Here is a 14,957-nt window from a genome sequence, read left to right on the forward strand (position 1 = left end):
CAGGCGATCTTCTTCCATATACATGCGGGCATGCACATCCGCTCTACACCCCTCTCGGGCATCGATCTCTCTGCGCAGCTGCCGTTGCCGCCGCTCCCAGTCTGGAGCACTTTCTGCTTGCTCCGGTTCAGCGTGTGCAGGGGACGGACCCAGCCAGAGTCCCTCCGTGTCGTCTACGACCGACACCTTCAGTAATGAGGGACCCCGCTGTGACGTGGCCTGCTCTGCCGCTTGGCAGCTACATCCCCCTCGTGCCTCAGCCGAGGCCCGGTGCCTGGGAGCGGTCAACGTGACTTGCGGTGTTGGCGTTTGATCGAGGATCGCCTCCGCTGCGGCCGGGCGGACTGCCGGGGCCGTCATCATCTCCGTCGCAGCTGTGATGGAAGCCGGGACGGGTGCCAGGGCGGTGGCAAAGGCAAGGCCCGGGGGCCGCAGGTCTGGGCCCTCTTTCACAGATGCTGCGGGCTCCGCTACCGGTGGCAGGGGTAACGGGTCGGTCGGGGCATTGGCCGCAGGCATGGGCAGTGAGGGAGGTAGCGTGGTGGACGGCAGCAGGCCGGGCCCCTCAGCTGTATCGACCGATCCCTCGCGGACATAGGGGCGTGGGTCGCTTACCCGCTCCTCTGAGACCACCTCCACTTCGGATGCCCAAACGGTTGCGGCCAGGCCCTTCATCTCCGACGTCCACTTCGCCAGCATGAAGTGGACTTGGGCCTGGAGCTTCTGGCACATCTTGCTTCTGGATCCAGGAACGTGTTTCAGCAGAGTCCTGGCGTCCCTGCACGCTACGGCGCTAGTTACATGCGGCTGCGACCACCGCTCCTCCAGCGGCTCCGTCGGGCGCAGACATCTTGTTTTCGTCCCCCTCAGCCTCTTTCCGGCCCCTCCTCTATCGGGGCGGGGTTTTGGCCTTCACGCCTCCGCTACTCGAGGAGACGCTCGAGCGGGAACTTTTCGCGCCAAAGATGGCGGCTTCTCAAATTTTCTGGCCGGACACCTCCGGCGGCAACAAGGCGCACCTCTACCAGACGGCAGAGAGGTAAGATCCTGTTCGTGACGCCAAGTTGTCGCGGGCGGAGGAGGGGACGCCGCGCTCTCCCACTGCTCGGGTCCGGCTGCCGCAGCTGCTGCGGCCTGCTGCTGCTCGGTGGCTCGAGCGATGGGCCGGATCCCGGGGACTCGAGCGGCGCTCCTCGCCCGTGAGTGAAAGGGGATTGGTTGTTGGGATAGTTTATTGTCCGTGACGCCACCCACGGTTGTGGTGATTAAGTGGACACCACCGCTGCTCTGTCTGGGGAGCCCGGGAGTGATGGTATGGAGCAGCCAGTTGTTGATTTGCCCCTCCGTGGGTAGGGGGTTTGGTGGTCCCGGGGCCCAGTGATAGGGTTGGTATGGGGGGCAGGCGGGTATGGGGCCTGTGGAGGTGCAGGGGCAGCGCTGTGCCGCACGGCACGAAGGTACTCACTCAGCCAGTAAACACGGCACAGTTCTCGGTAAACAAACGGCTGGTTGGACGGGTCCCTCGGACGGTTACGGTGCTGATTTTCCCTGCAGTTAGCGGTGACGGTCTCTTCCCTGCACTTTTGGTAGCGATGGGTTCCCACCGGTTACCCGCTCCCCGACCTGGACATGAGCCGGAGGAGCCCCTCTCTTGCCCGCAGGCGCTGGCCCTGGGAAACTGGTGCCTTGGCGGTGGCGGTGTCTCCCCTTAACGGTCGGACTGTTGCCTTCAATCGGGACTTGGTTGTTAGGAGACAGAGGTCCCCTTCACTGACGGATTTGGCAAAATATGGCAACTCCTAGCCTTGCCGGGATCCGAAAGGCCCCTGCCCTGGTGCTGACTGCTCTTTGTATACCGGTCCGGTACCGCCGGGTCACCACCCGTCCACGGTCCTTTCGGCAACCTCCGAGCAATCTCTCCTGCAGACGGTCACCGCCGTCTGCCAACCTTGCTGTCTCAGTCCGGGGCGCACACCTGGACCAACTTCAGGCTTCTTGCTGTCACTTTTCTCTGTCACTTCTTCTTTCTCTCACTACAACTCCACTGTTTACTCCTCCACGTCCCTAGCTTAACCGCTTCTCAGACTCTAGTCTGACTTCAACTGCCTAGTTCTCCCGCCTCCGGGGCTGTGAACTCCTCGGTGGGCGGAGCCAACCGCCTGGCCCACCCCCTGGTGTGGACATCAGCCCCTGGAGGAAGGCAACAAGGATTTAAGTTTTGACCTAGGTGTACCTGCCGGGAATGTGGGGTGCATATGATGTTGTGACCTGTGACCCCTGGCTTGCCCAGGGTGTCACAGATAGATACAGGGATAGATAGAGGGATAGATAGATACATGGATAGATAGAAGGATAGATAGATAGATAGATAGAGGGATAGATAGATAGATAGATGGATAGAGGGATAGATAGATAGATAGATAGATAGATAGAGGGATAGATAGATAGATAGATAGAGGGATAGATAGATAGATAGATAGATAGATAGATAGATAGATAGATAGATAGATAGATAGATAGATAGATAGAGGGATAGATAGATGGATAGATAGATAGATAGATAGATAGATAGATAGATAGATAGATAGATAGATAGATAGATAGAGGGATAGATAGATGGATAGATAGATAGAGGGATAGATAGATGGATAGATAGATAGATAGAGGGATAGATAGATAGAGGGATAGATAGAGGGATAGATAGATAGATAGATAGATAGATAGATAGATAGATAGATAGAGGGATAGATAGAGGGATAGATAGAGGGATAGATAGATAGAGGGATAGATAGAGGGATAGATAGATAGATAGAGGGATAGATAGATAGATAGATAGATAGATAGAGGGATAGATAGATAGATAGATAGATAGATAGATAGATAGATAGATAGATAGATAGATAGAGGGATAGATAGATAGATAGATAGATAGATAGATAGATAGATAGATAGATAGGTAGATAGATAGATAGATAGATAGATAGATAGATAGATAGAGGGATAGATAGATAGATAGATAGATAGATAGATAGATAGATAGATAGATAGATAGATAGATAGATAGATAGATAGATCTCTTCCTTCCACATCATTTCCTTTCGGCATACACTGTGGGTTTCTTACAGGCGCACCATTCCCCCGAGTTCCTACAAAACACTTTATCACGAGCCTCCTATCGCCGTTAAGTGTTCCCAGATGACGGCCCAAAATACCTTCTGTAGGATTTATAAGGATATTACTTGTAATTTCATTGGCAGGAAAAAAAAATCACATAAGTTTATCTTTGAAAACCCTCCAAATGTAAATTCAAGATGTAGATGAAGGATTCTCAGCGGTCCAGCATCGGAGCGTCTAGGGTTCATCATTTATATTAGGCTTATGTTCAGCTCAGCTATTGCTTATGTTGGCATCATCTGTTTGTTCCCGACGTTTCCTTTTCTTTTTATGAATATATTTTGCATAGTTTGTTGCGCAACTGACAATAACTAAGTTCTCCGTTGGAGGCTAAAAATGGATTTTCCATTCCGGATGGATTTTACACAACATATCTTTTGGCCTTATGGGAGAACTCTGGTAGAGATATATTCACGAGAGGTTTGACCACCTGTCTTACAGTATGGCCTACAAACCACTGGGGTCCACCAGGCACCGGAGATATCCATCGTATCATGTTTTTTTCATTTTGCTGTAGACATGGCCTAAAGCAAAGACCCAATTACACCACCAATATGGACTAAATTTGAAAGTAACCCTTGCAAATCACCTGTGAAACATCAACAACAGTGAAGGTTGGAGGTGGGAACATCATGATATGGGGCTGTTTATCAACATATGGCACTGGAAGGAAGGATAAAGAGGAAGGATGAATGGACAAATGTACCAAGGCATTCTTGATCAAATTCTGCTGCCATCTACCAGGATGATGAAGATAAAACGAAGGAGGACATTTCAGCAAGAGAATGATCCCAAACACACGGCCAAGGAAACTACCAACTGGTGTCAGAGAAAGAAAATAAATCTGCTAGAATGGCCGAGCCGATCACCAGAGCTGAACCCAATAGAAAATGTATGGAAGGAACTAAAGGTCAGAGATCATAGAAGGAGGCGGAACCTGCAGGATGTGAAGAGTGTTTGTGTGGAAGAATGGTCCAACATAACACCTGAGCAATGCAGTTTCTCCATACAGGAGGCTTATTTTGAACGAAGTATTAAATAGATTTCAGTAAGTGTGTTCAAAACTTTTTACCTGTGTCATTTCTCATTATTACACATCATTAAATTTATGGACAAGTATGGTTTCATGTCTTTGCCTGTGTGGATTGGATGGGTTGTTACCGACATCTGGTGAGAAACTCATGTTAATAGCACCTTTAGAAAGATATTCACTTAGAAAGTTGGTGAGATGTTCAATACTTATTTCACCTGCTGTATATTACAAGCTTCTTATTTTCCTGTGCACTATTGATTTGTAAAATAAAAATTAAAACATTGAAAACTCTTTAAATAGAATGTTACTATAAATGTATCGTCACACTTAAGGGCCCGTTACACGCGCCGATATCTCGTGCGATCGCACGAGCGATAGCACCCGCCCCCATCGTTTGTGCGGCACGGGCAATTTGTTGCCCGTGTAGCACAAAGTCGATAACCCCCATCACACGTACTTACCTCCCGAACGACCTCGTTGTGGGCGGTGAACATCCTCTTTCTGAAGGGGGAGGGACGTTCGGCGTCACCGCAACGTCACACAGCGGCCGGCCAATAGAAGCAGAGGGGCGGAGATGAGCGGGACGTAACATCCCGCCCACCTACTTCCTTCCGCATTGCCGGCGGGACGCAGGTAAGCTGTGTTCGTCGTTCCCGGGGTGTCAAACGGAGCAATGTGTGCTGCCTCAGGAATGACGAACAACCTGCATCCAGGAAATTGATCAATATTTTGAAAATGAACGACGTGTCAACGAACAACGATAAGGTGAGTATTTTTGCTCGATCACAGTCGCTCGTAGCTGTCACACGCTACGATATGTCAAACGATGCCAAATGTGCGTCACTATCGACGTGACCCCGACGACATATCGTTAGATATATCGTAGCATGTAACGGGCCCTTTAGGGACTTGAACCTCCATTTATTTCATCATTGCACAATTGTTTGGAATGCACAGCGTTCTAAAGCATTACAGCCTGTCAGTGGTGCACCCACAAGCAACCTATTAGATCACACCTCTTGTGGGGCTTCATCGGCATGGAATGATGGCTCACATATGGAGCTTAGTTAGTTCCTTGGTTGAACTGAATTGCATATTTGTGCCCTGCAGGCCAAACAGATGCGGCTGCGGTAGGATCCTCACTCCAGTTATGATCTTATGGGTACAATGAGCAGTACTTTTAAGATCACCATCAACTGATTGGCTGTATGAGCCACCTCAATAAAATGTATCGCTCCTCCTCGGAGAGATCCAGTTAGTTCAAAGTCTTTGTAGCGCTCGCCACAGGAGAAGGAAAGCGGAGAGCAGAAGTGCACCCAGACTTATCCTTCAGTGAGAAGGGCGTGACTGAGCGTCCTCTGCAAGAGTCTCTAGTGTTGACAAGAACCACCGAGATGGTTGAGGTGGATAGCACGGCCAGGACAAATACAGTCAATAGTTTAGACAGGGACCACTGGGAGAGATGGCTGAGGCTGAAAGCATGGCCAGGGCAGACAGGAACAGTCACTGGTATTGAAATGGACCACTGGGATGGCTACAGCTGATAGCATGGCCATGACGGACGGATTCAGTCACTAGTATAGACAGGGACCACCAGGACAGCTGCATACCTCAGGCGACTCTGTTTGTGGCGTGCTTGCAGCAACGGCTTCTTTCGCATCACTCTCCCATACAGCTTCTCCTTGTGCAATGTGCGCTGTATTGTTGACCGATGCACAGTGACACCATCTGCAGAAAGATGATGCTGCAGGTCTTTGGATGTGGTCTGTGGATTGTCCTTGACTGTTCTCACCATTCTTCTTCTCTGCCTTTCTGATATTTTTCTTGGCCTGCCACTTCTGGGCTTAACAAGAACTGTACCTGTGTTCTTCCATTTCCTTACTATGTTCCTCACAGTGGAAACTGACAGTTTAAATCTCTGAGACAACTTTTTGTACCTTCCCCTGAACAACTATGTTGAATAATCTTTGTTTTCAGATCATTTGAGAGTTGTTTTGAGGAGCCCATGATGCCACTCTTCATAGGAGATTCAAATAGGAGGACAACTTGCAAGTGGCCACCTTAAATACCTTTTCTCATGATTGGATACACCTGCCTATGAAGTTCAAAGCTCAATGAGGTTACAAAACCAATTTAGTCCTTTAGTAAGTCAGTAAAAAGTAGTTAGGAGTGTTCAAATCAAGAAATTGATAAGGGTGCCCATACTTTTGCATCGGTCAAATTTAGTTTAAATGCGGATTGCACATTTTCTGTTAGTACAATAATCCTCATTTCAATCCAGAAATATTACTCAGTCCATCAGTTATTAGATATATGAAACTGAAATAGCTGTTGCAAAACCCCAAATTGTTATAAAGAAAAAAGGTTAACATTACTAGGGGTGCCCAAACTTTTTCATATGACTGTATATACTGCGACCACTTGGACAGCTGAGGCTGAAAGCACGGCCAGGATGGACAGGTAGTCAGTAGTATAGACAGGGACCACCGGGACGGCTGAAGCTGATAGCATGGCCAGGACAGACAGGTACAGTCACTAGTATCGACAGGGACCACCGGGACAGCTGAGTCTGAAAGCACGGACAGGACGGACAGGTACAGTCACTAGTAGAGACAGTGACCACCGGGATGGATGAGTCTAAAAGCACAGCCACTACAGACAGATACAGTTACTTACCAGTATAGACAGGGACCATCGGGATGGCTGAGGCGGATAGCACGGCCAGGACGAACAGGTACAGTCACTAGTATAGACAGGGACCACTGGGATGGCTGAGTCTGATAGCATGGCCAGGACAGACAGGTACAGTCACTAGTATAGACAGGGGCCACCGGGACAGCTGAGGCTGAAATCACGGGAAGGACGGATAGGTACAGTCACTAGTAGAGACAATGACCACCGGGACGACTGAGTCTAAAAGCACGGCCACTACAGACATGTACAGTTACCAGTATAGACAGGAACTACAGAATGGCTGAGGTATATAGCACGGCCAAAACAGACAGGCACCAGGGTACCAGCAGGGCAGGGGTAAAGCAATGTACATTGGCTATGGAACAGACAGTGTACAAGAGGACCTGACAACTAGCTGGCTAGGGAACAAAGCAGTAACTAACTAATCACATTGCTCAGGCACCTCCTCTAGTGGGAGAGTGCCTTAAGTACTCAGTTCCTCTCAACAATAGGCACTTACAAGAAATGGCGCGCAGGCTCTTACCCTTAAAAGAGCCTTGACATCACTTCAGTATTTAGCCAAACCAGTGCCATATATCAGAGTGGAGTATCCCTTTAATTATCTTTAGAACAGAACTTACTCAAATTTAGGAGTTTCTAAGATTCAGTTTTCAGCAACTGAGAACAGAGGAAATATACAGGCATGTGATTTAAAAAAATCTCCCGGGTTGTCTGTGTGTTTGTTGATTTTATACCCTTCATGAATATTGGCATTGTATACATAAATTTAGGCTGTTCTTACAGAAAAGAAAACGCTCCCTGTGTCCACCAGGCTTTGTCATTTCTCTCAATAGGTCTTTGATAAGACTTTAGATATTAACTAATTCCTTACTATTACAGTATACAGTCATGGCCAAAAGTTTTGAGAATGCTACAAATATTAATTTTTACAAAGTCTACTGCTTAAGTTTTTCTAATGGCAATTTGCATATACTCCAGAATGTCATAAAGAGTGATCAGCTTAACAGCAATTACTTGCAAAGTCAATATTGGCTAAGAAAATGAACGTTTACCCCAAAACACATTTCAACAGCATTGCATTCCTGCCTTAAAAGGAGCAGCTAACAATTGTTTTAGTGATTGTTCCATTAACACAGGTGTGGGTGTTGATGAGGACAGGGCTGGCGATCAATCAGTCATGATTAAGTAAGAATGACACCACTGGACACTTTAAAAGGAGGCTGGTGCTTGGTATCATTGTTTCTCTTCAGTTAACCATGGTTATCTCTAAAGAAACACGTGCAGCCATCATTGCTCTGCACAAAAATGGCCTAACAGGGAAGAGTATCGCAGCTACAAAGATTGCACCTCAGTCAACAATCTATCGCATCATCAAGAACTTCAAGGAGAGAGCTTCCATTGTTGCCAAAAAGGCTCCAGGGCACCCAAGAAGGACCAGCAAACGCCAGGACCATATCTTAAAACTGTTTCAGCTGCGGGATGGGACTACCAGCAGTGCCGGGCTAGCTCAGCAATGGCAGCAGGCTGGTGTGAGTGCTACTGCACGCATTGTGAGGCGGAGGCTCTTTGAGCAAGGCCTGGTTTCAAGGAGGGCAGCAAAGAAGCCACTTCTCTCCAGAAAAAACATCAGGGACCGACTGATATTCTGCAAAAGGTACAGGGAGTGGACTGCTGAGGACTGGGGTAAAGTCATTTGCTCAGATGAATCCCCTTTTCGATTGTTTGGGACATCTGGAAAACAGCTTATTAGGAGAAGAAGAGGTGAGCGCTACCACCAGTCTTGTCTCATGCCAACTGTTAAGCATCCTGAAACCATTCATGTGTGGGGTTGCTTCTCAGCCAAGGGAATCGCACCACTCACAGTCTTGCCTAAAAACACAGCCATGAATAAAGAATGGTACCATAATGTCCTCCAAGAGCAACTTCTCCCAACTGTCCAAGAGCAGTTTGGCGCCCAACAATGCCTTTTCCAGCATGATGGAGCACCTTGCTATAACGCAAAGGTGATCACTAAATGGCTCATGGAACAAAACATAGAGATTTTGGGTCCATGGCCTGGAAACTCCCCAGATCTTAAACCCATTGAGAACTTGTGGACAATCATCAAGAGACGGGTGGACAAACAAAAACCAACAAATTCTGGCAAAATGCAAGCATTGCTTATGCAAGAATGGACAGCTATCAGTCAGGATTTGGTCCAGAAGTTGATTGAGAGCATGCCAGGGAGAATTGCAGAGGTCCTGAAGAAGAAGGGTCAACACTGCAAATATTGACTTGCTGCATTAACTCATTCTAACTGTCAATAGAACCTTTTGGTCTCATAATATGATTGCAATTATATTTCTGTATGTGATGTAAACATCAGACAAACACAATTAAAAACCAGAGGGCAACAGATCATGTGAAAATAGCATTTTGGTGTCATTCTCAAAACTTTTGGCCATGACTGTAGTACAAAAAAGATGGAAGTATTGATTATGAGCCAGCTCCAAATATAAAAGCAAGATCCGAGATATTTGCACATCAGTCACTCTCTCTTTTGTAAAACAGGTAGAAAAGCCTTCTCCTAATGTTCACGTTCTTCTCTTTTATTTTCATCCAAGTCATGAAATAATATAATTGTAACTGCATATAGAATAATAATACACCGACGCTCGCTGCCCGGCCGTCTTTTCATTAGATCTGTCATCTCCAGGAGAATACAATATAGTTCTGAAAACAATACAATACATTAGGCAATGTAAATAATGAACAAAAGAGAGGAGGCCAACGGGGGATTGGGAAACAAAATAGAGAGCTTTATTTGGACATAAGAAATGCAAAATAATAGTGTATACAGTATATATATATATCTATATAGTACAGACCAAAAGTTTGGACACACCTTCTCATCCAAACAGTTTTCTTTATTTTCATGACTCTGAAAATTGTAGATTCACATTGAAGGCTTCAAAACTATGAACTAACACATGTGGAATGAAATACTTAAAAAAGTGTGAAACAACTGAAAATATGTCTTATATTCTAGGTTCTTCAAAGTAGCCACCTTTTGCTTTGAGTACTGCTTTGCACACTCTTGGCATTCTCTTGATGAGCTTCAAGAGGTAGTCACCGGAAATGGTTTTCCAACAGTCTTGAAGGAGTTCCCAGAGATGCTTAGCACTTGTTGGCCCTTTTGCCTTCACTCTGCGGTCCAGCTCACCCCAAACAATCTCGATTGGGTTCAGGTCTGGTGACTGTGGAGGCCAGGTCATCTGGCGTAGCACCCCATCACTCTCCTTCTTAGTCACATAGCCCTTACACAGCCTGGAGGTGTGTTTGGGGTCATTGTCCTGTTATAACATAAATGATGGTCCAACTAAATCAAACCGGATGGAATAGCACGCCGCTGCAAGATGCTGTGGTAGCCATGCTGGTTCAGTATGCCTTCAATTTTGAATAAATCCCCAACAGTGTCACCAGCAAAGCACCCCCACACCATCACACCTCCTCCTCCATGCTTCACGGTGGGAACCAGCCATGTAGAGTCCATCCGTTCACCTTTTCTACAAAGACACGGTGGTTGGATCCAAAGATCTAAAATTTGGACTCAAGTCTCCTCTTAACAGTTGTTCTAGAGATGAGCAGGTGTGTCCAAACTTTTGGTCTGTACTGTATATATATATTAAAAAGAAATTCCGAGCCAATTCATTTTATAACATATCTTTATAGGGCTCCGAATTCACAGCTTTACGTCACCCGGCCATTGTGAGATATAATACTTTGTATCATACAACAGCTGCCACTGGATAGCTGGGTGAGTATGCGCCCCCTAGGGGCAGCTGTAAAAGAAAAACTGAGCAGTTATACCTTTTGTATCAAAGTTTTCCCCCCTTCAATACCTTTATAATCTGATAAATGTAGCAAACGATAAGTGATCACAAATGTGTTACTATTTGTGTATTGGACCATACTCTTATTCACGGCAGATTGAGCCACGTTTTTCCAGGTTCCTGCATGTTTCATTCAGCCTTAGGTCCCATGGACCTTGCGGCAGGTGATAACATTTTTTGCCCTGGCTATGGTCAAACAACCACATGTGGTGAGCTGCTGGCTTTTTCACCCTTTCTCCTTTTTAGACCCTATTGATCTTGTGACGCGCCAACGGGGCCTGAGGGGTTTATTTGTCACCAGGCCGGTGTTGATTAGAGTTGTCACAGTGGCCAAGCCCGCTTCCTTGACCCCGTCGGTGTCAATCAAAGATGGGGGATGATGGGAGTTTGTCTTCATGACGCCATCTGTGGTGTGCGGACAGTATTAGCCGCCAATGCGATAGGTCTTCTCTGGGGCGATTGATACCGCAGCTCGGATGGAACAGCTCTCCACAGGCAGAGCTCAGGCCCCAGGGAGGATGTTAGGAGTAGTAGTCGCCTATGGCGCAGGGGCACGATGGTGAGGGCGCCGGTAATGATGGGACTACACAGAAGGTACAGTTCTGTTTCTTTTTACTCACTGAAGTCACTCTGCGCTTGGTGTGCCGCGTCCCGCTATGATGGGCCTCAGACGATACCAGATAGTTCAGAGATCAAGGCCGGTGTTTCCTTCTGTACGTCGCCTTTCAATGGATTTCCTACACTCAAGCTCCTGGGCCGTAGAACGGGTTCTGGGTGCCTGATGCACTAACCGCGAAACCTAGGATCCCCCTTCTTCCTAAGAACCTGAACCGAGCCTCCAGCTCCAGACCACAGGCCTCTTGGCTATACTTTGCCTTGCTTCCTTGCTTGTCCGTTCCTGAGTCCATCCTAGCGCTTCCTGCGCCTGGAGCTAACTATGTGCGTGAGATGGCTCCTAACCTCCCCAGTCGGTGACGCACCCCCGGGTTGCTGAACTAGTGGGTAAGAGGTCCCATTCCTCCTGATGGCCACCCCGACACCTATCCTAGACCAGTCCCAGAGAATGAGCCCCATGTTATGTGTTGAGTGAGTGTATTTGTAGTTTACCGGCGATGACCTCCTCCATATCCAAGATGAATACCGCACCTCGGGTGAAGTGCAGTACCCTGTGGCGCATGAAGCCTCAGGGGCGCCACACTTTTTTTATCCCCAGCTTTATACACAACCAAAGACTGGAAATAATCCTAAGAAATACCCACCATTAAGAGTTAATCATATCCAAAAGCCCAGAGTTTGCATCACGCTAGTCCTCAGATTACATATACACCATGCAAAACAAAAGCATCTAAACCATCATATATACAGTTTATACAATAACATTTGTACATTTACAAAACGCAAATTCAATTAAGCCAGCATCAACAAGTCAGTCCAATTAAAGAAATGAGTGACAGTAAGAGATATTATTGCTGATCATGTGAAAAGTCTAAAATGTCCCGTCTTTACAAAATAATGATCAGTAGGGCATGGGTTAAAGAAGAAAAAGGGTTGTTTGGGACTTTAACATTGATGAACTATCCAAAGGATTGGCAGAGGTGCCCCACCCGGCACCCCCCCGATCAGCTGTTCCCGATGCCGCTACCGGCTGGAACTACTCACTTACTGTATAGTGGCTAGGTACTGCCTATACGCCCCCTATTTAAATCAATAGAGGTGGATGTGCCATACAACGACCACTATTCCGTCAGTGGTGCTGTTCTGTGCAGCTCCACCATTGAGTAGTTCTGTCTGGCAGCGGAACCGGGAACAGTTGATCGGCTGGGGTGCCAGATAAGGTTATAATAAGTATAAGTCATCAATGTTAAAGTCCCAGACAACCCCTTTAATAGCAAAATGTATCAGAACGGATGAGCAAAACCGAAGTGTAAAGTTTGGGTCCGTACCGGACACCAGGTGTCCAGGTCCTGGACCCAAACACAGACTTTTACCTGTATGTCCAGTTCCTATTTGGGTTTGTCATCTGAATAAAGCTTGTTAAAAACTGCGGAACAGCCAATCAGCAAGCTTTTTTTGGTGTGGTCACTTTCGGCCGCATCACAGCCCTGTCAAGTATTGGCATGGCTGTGACTGGCCAGGAAAATCACTGTAAAAAAAAAAAAGTAAGCAAAATGGTTAAAGCAGGACATACTTACCAGTCTCCATGGCACGGCTGTCAAGCTACTTCCTGGTCAGCTCATTACATCTAATGCATAGTCACTGCTTCCCCATGATACCGGCTGTGACAGCACTGCTGCCCCAGTGAGTTGTAAAAATAAATAAGTAAATTAAAAAAATGGTGTTGGGTCCCCCGTATATAGATACCCAACGTAGGTAAAGCATACATCTACAGGCTGCAGACCTTAACTGTGCGTGATATCTTGGCTGCGTATCAAAAAAGAGGGATTATTTAAATAAATGATTTTTAAAAATTACATGAGGTTCCTACCCAGTTTTGATACCCAGCCAAAATAAAGCCGACAGCTGAGGGCTTGTATTCTCAGCCTAGTAAAGCCCATAGTTATTGGGTCCGCCCCAGCCTAAAAATAGCAGCCCGCAGCCGCCTGATATTTTACGAGGCTCATCCTGATTGCCCTGGTGTGGTGGCAAGAGGGGTAATATGAGGGGTTAATGAGAGCTGTGATTTGTCAAAAGATCACAGCTGTCATCAAGCCCTGGATTAGTAATGGGTAGGGGCCTATGAGACCCTGCATTACTAACCCTGTAAGTCAAAACAAATAAACACAAACACACAGAGAAAAATATTCTTACTAAACAAAAAATCTTCTTTCACCAATTTATTAACCCCAAAACCACTCCTGCAGGTCTGTTGTAATCCACACAAGGTCCCATGACAACCCCCGACTTTGCTACATCTGAGGTCGCAATGCACGGTCACATTAGAAAACAACACATCTCACTGCGACTGTCAGTGACACACTATCTGAGCTTTAGCTGTGAGCAATGACATTACGAAGTTCACCTGCAGTCACAGCTGGAGGTTCCCACAGTACAGCAGCTGTGACTTCAGGTGAACTGACCTGAGGTGAACTCATTGAACTAAGTGACCTCACCTGAGGTGAAGTCATTGAACTCAATGCCGGATTACTGGATTAGGCAATGTGCGCACATTGAGTATTTGGTTGCAGATACTCCTTTCTAAATCTGCATCTCCTAGCAAAAAAAAATGCATCAACAATGCATTGTGTTTAGATTCTTTTTTTTTTGTCAGAAGATGCAGATTTGGTGCAGGAATTTGTTGTACAAAATCGGCATCTCCTGGCCAAAAAACTTTGATTTCTGCCAGGAAATGCAGATTTGGTGCTGAAATTTATGCACCAGATTTCTGCACCAAATTTGCATCTCTTGTCAGAAAAGCAGACATAAATGGTTTCAGAATTGCATTTTTTTGTTCGCTTTTCTGTCTGGAGATGCAGATTTGGTGGTGGAATTTATACACGAAGTTTCTACATCAAATCTGCATCTCCTGGTAAAAAACACATTGATACGTTTTTTTTTGTCAGAAGATGCAGATTTAGTGCAGAAATTTGATGTATTTCAGCACCAGATCTACATCTCTTGGCAAAAAAGATGCAGTTTTCTAACAGGAAATGCAGGTCTCATTGATCTTGAAGAGTTCATCTGAGATGAGGTCACAGTTCACCTGAGGTGAATTTACCACGGTCACAGGTGGGGTACCGTGGGAACCTCCACCTGTGACCACTGGTAAACTCAGTGGCGTCACTGCTTATAGCTGCGGCTCAGTCAGTGTCTGCCTGAAGCCGCAGTGGGCGGTCATGTTCTCTAATGTGTGGAGTTAATAAAAGGGTGAAAGAGGGTATGTGTATTTTATTTAACGTAAAGTTTTTCAGTATTTTGTTTTTTCCTTCTTTTCACTTATAGGACTAGTAAAGTGTCTCATAGATGCCTCCCATTACTAAACTATGGCTTAGTGGTAGCTCTGATTTTTGACAAATCACAGCTGTCATTAATCCCTTATATTACCCCGATTTCCACCACACCAGGGCAATCAGGAAGAGCTGAGTAAAGCACCAGAATTGTCGCATCTGATGTGATGTGCTATTTCTGGGCAGCTGCTGGCTGGTATTTTTAGGCTGTGGGGGCCCAATAACCATGGTTCCTCCCAT

Source organism: Anomaloglossus baeobatrachus, chromosome 4 (assembly GCF_048569485.1).
Source record: "Anomaloglossus baeobatrachus isolate aAnoBae1 chromosome 4, aAnoBae1.hap1, whole genome shotgun sequence".
Lineage (NCBI taxonomy): Eukaryota > Metazoa > Chordata > Amphibia > Anura > Aromobatidae > Anomaloglossus > Anomaloglossus baeobatrachus.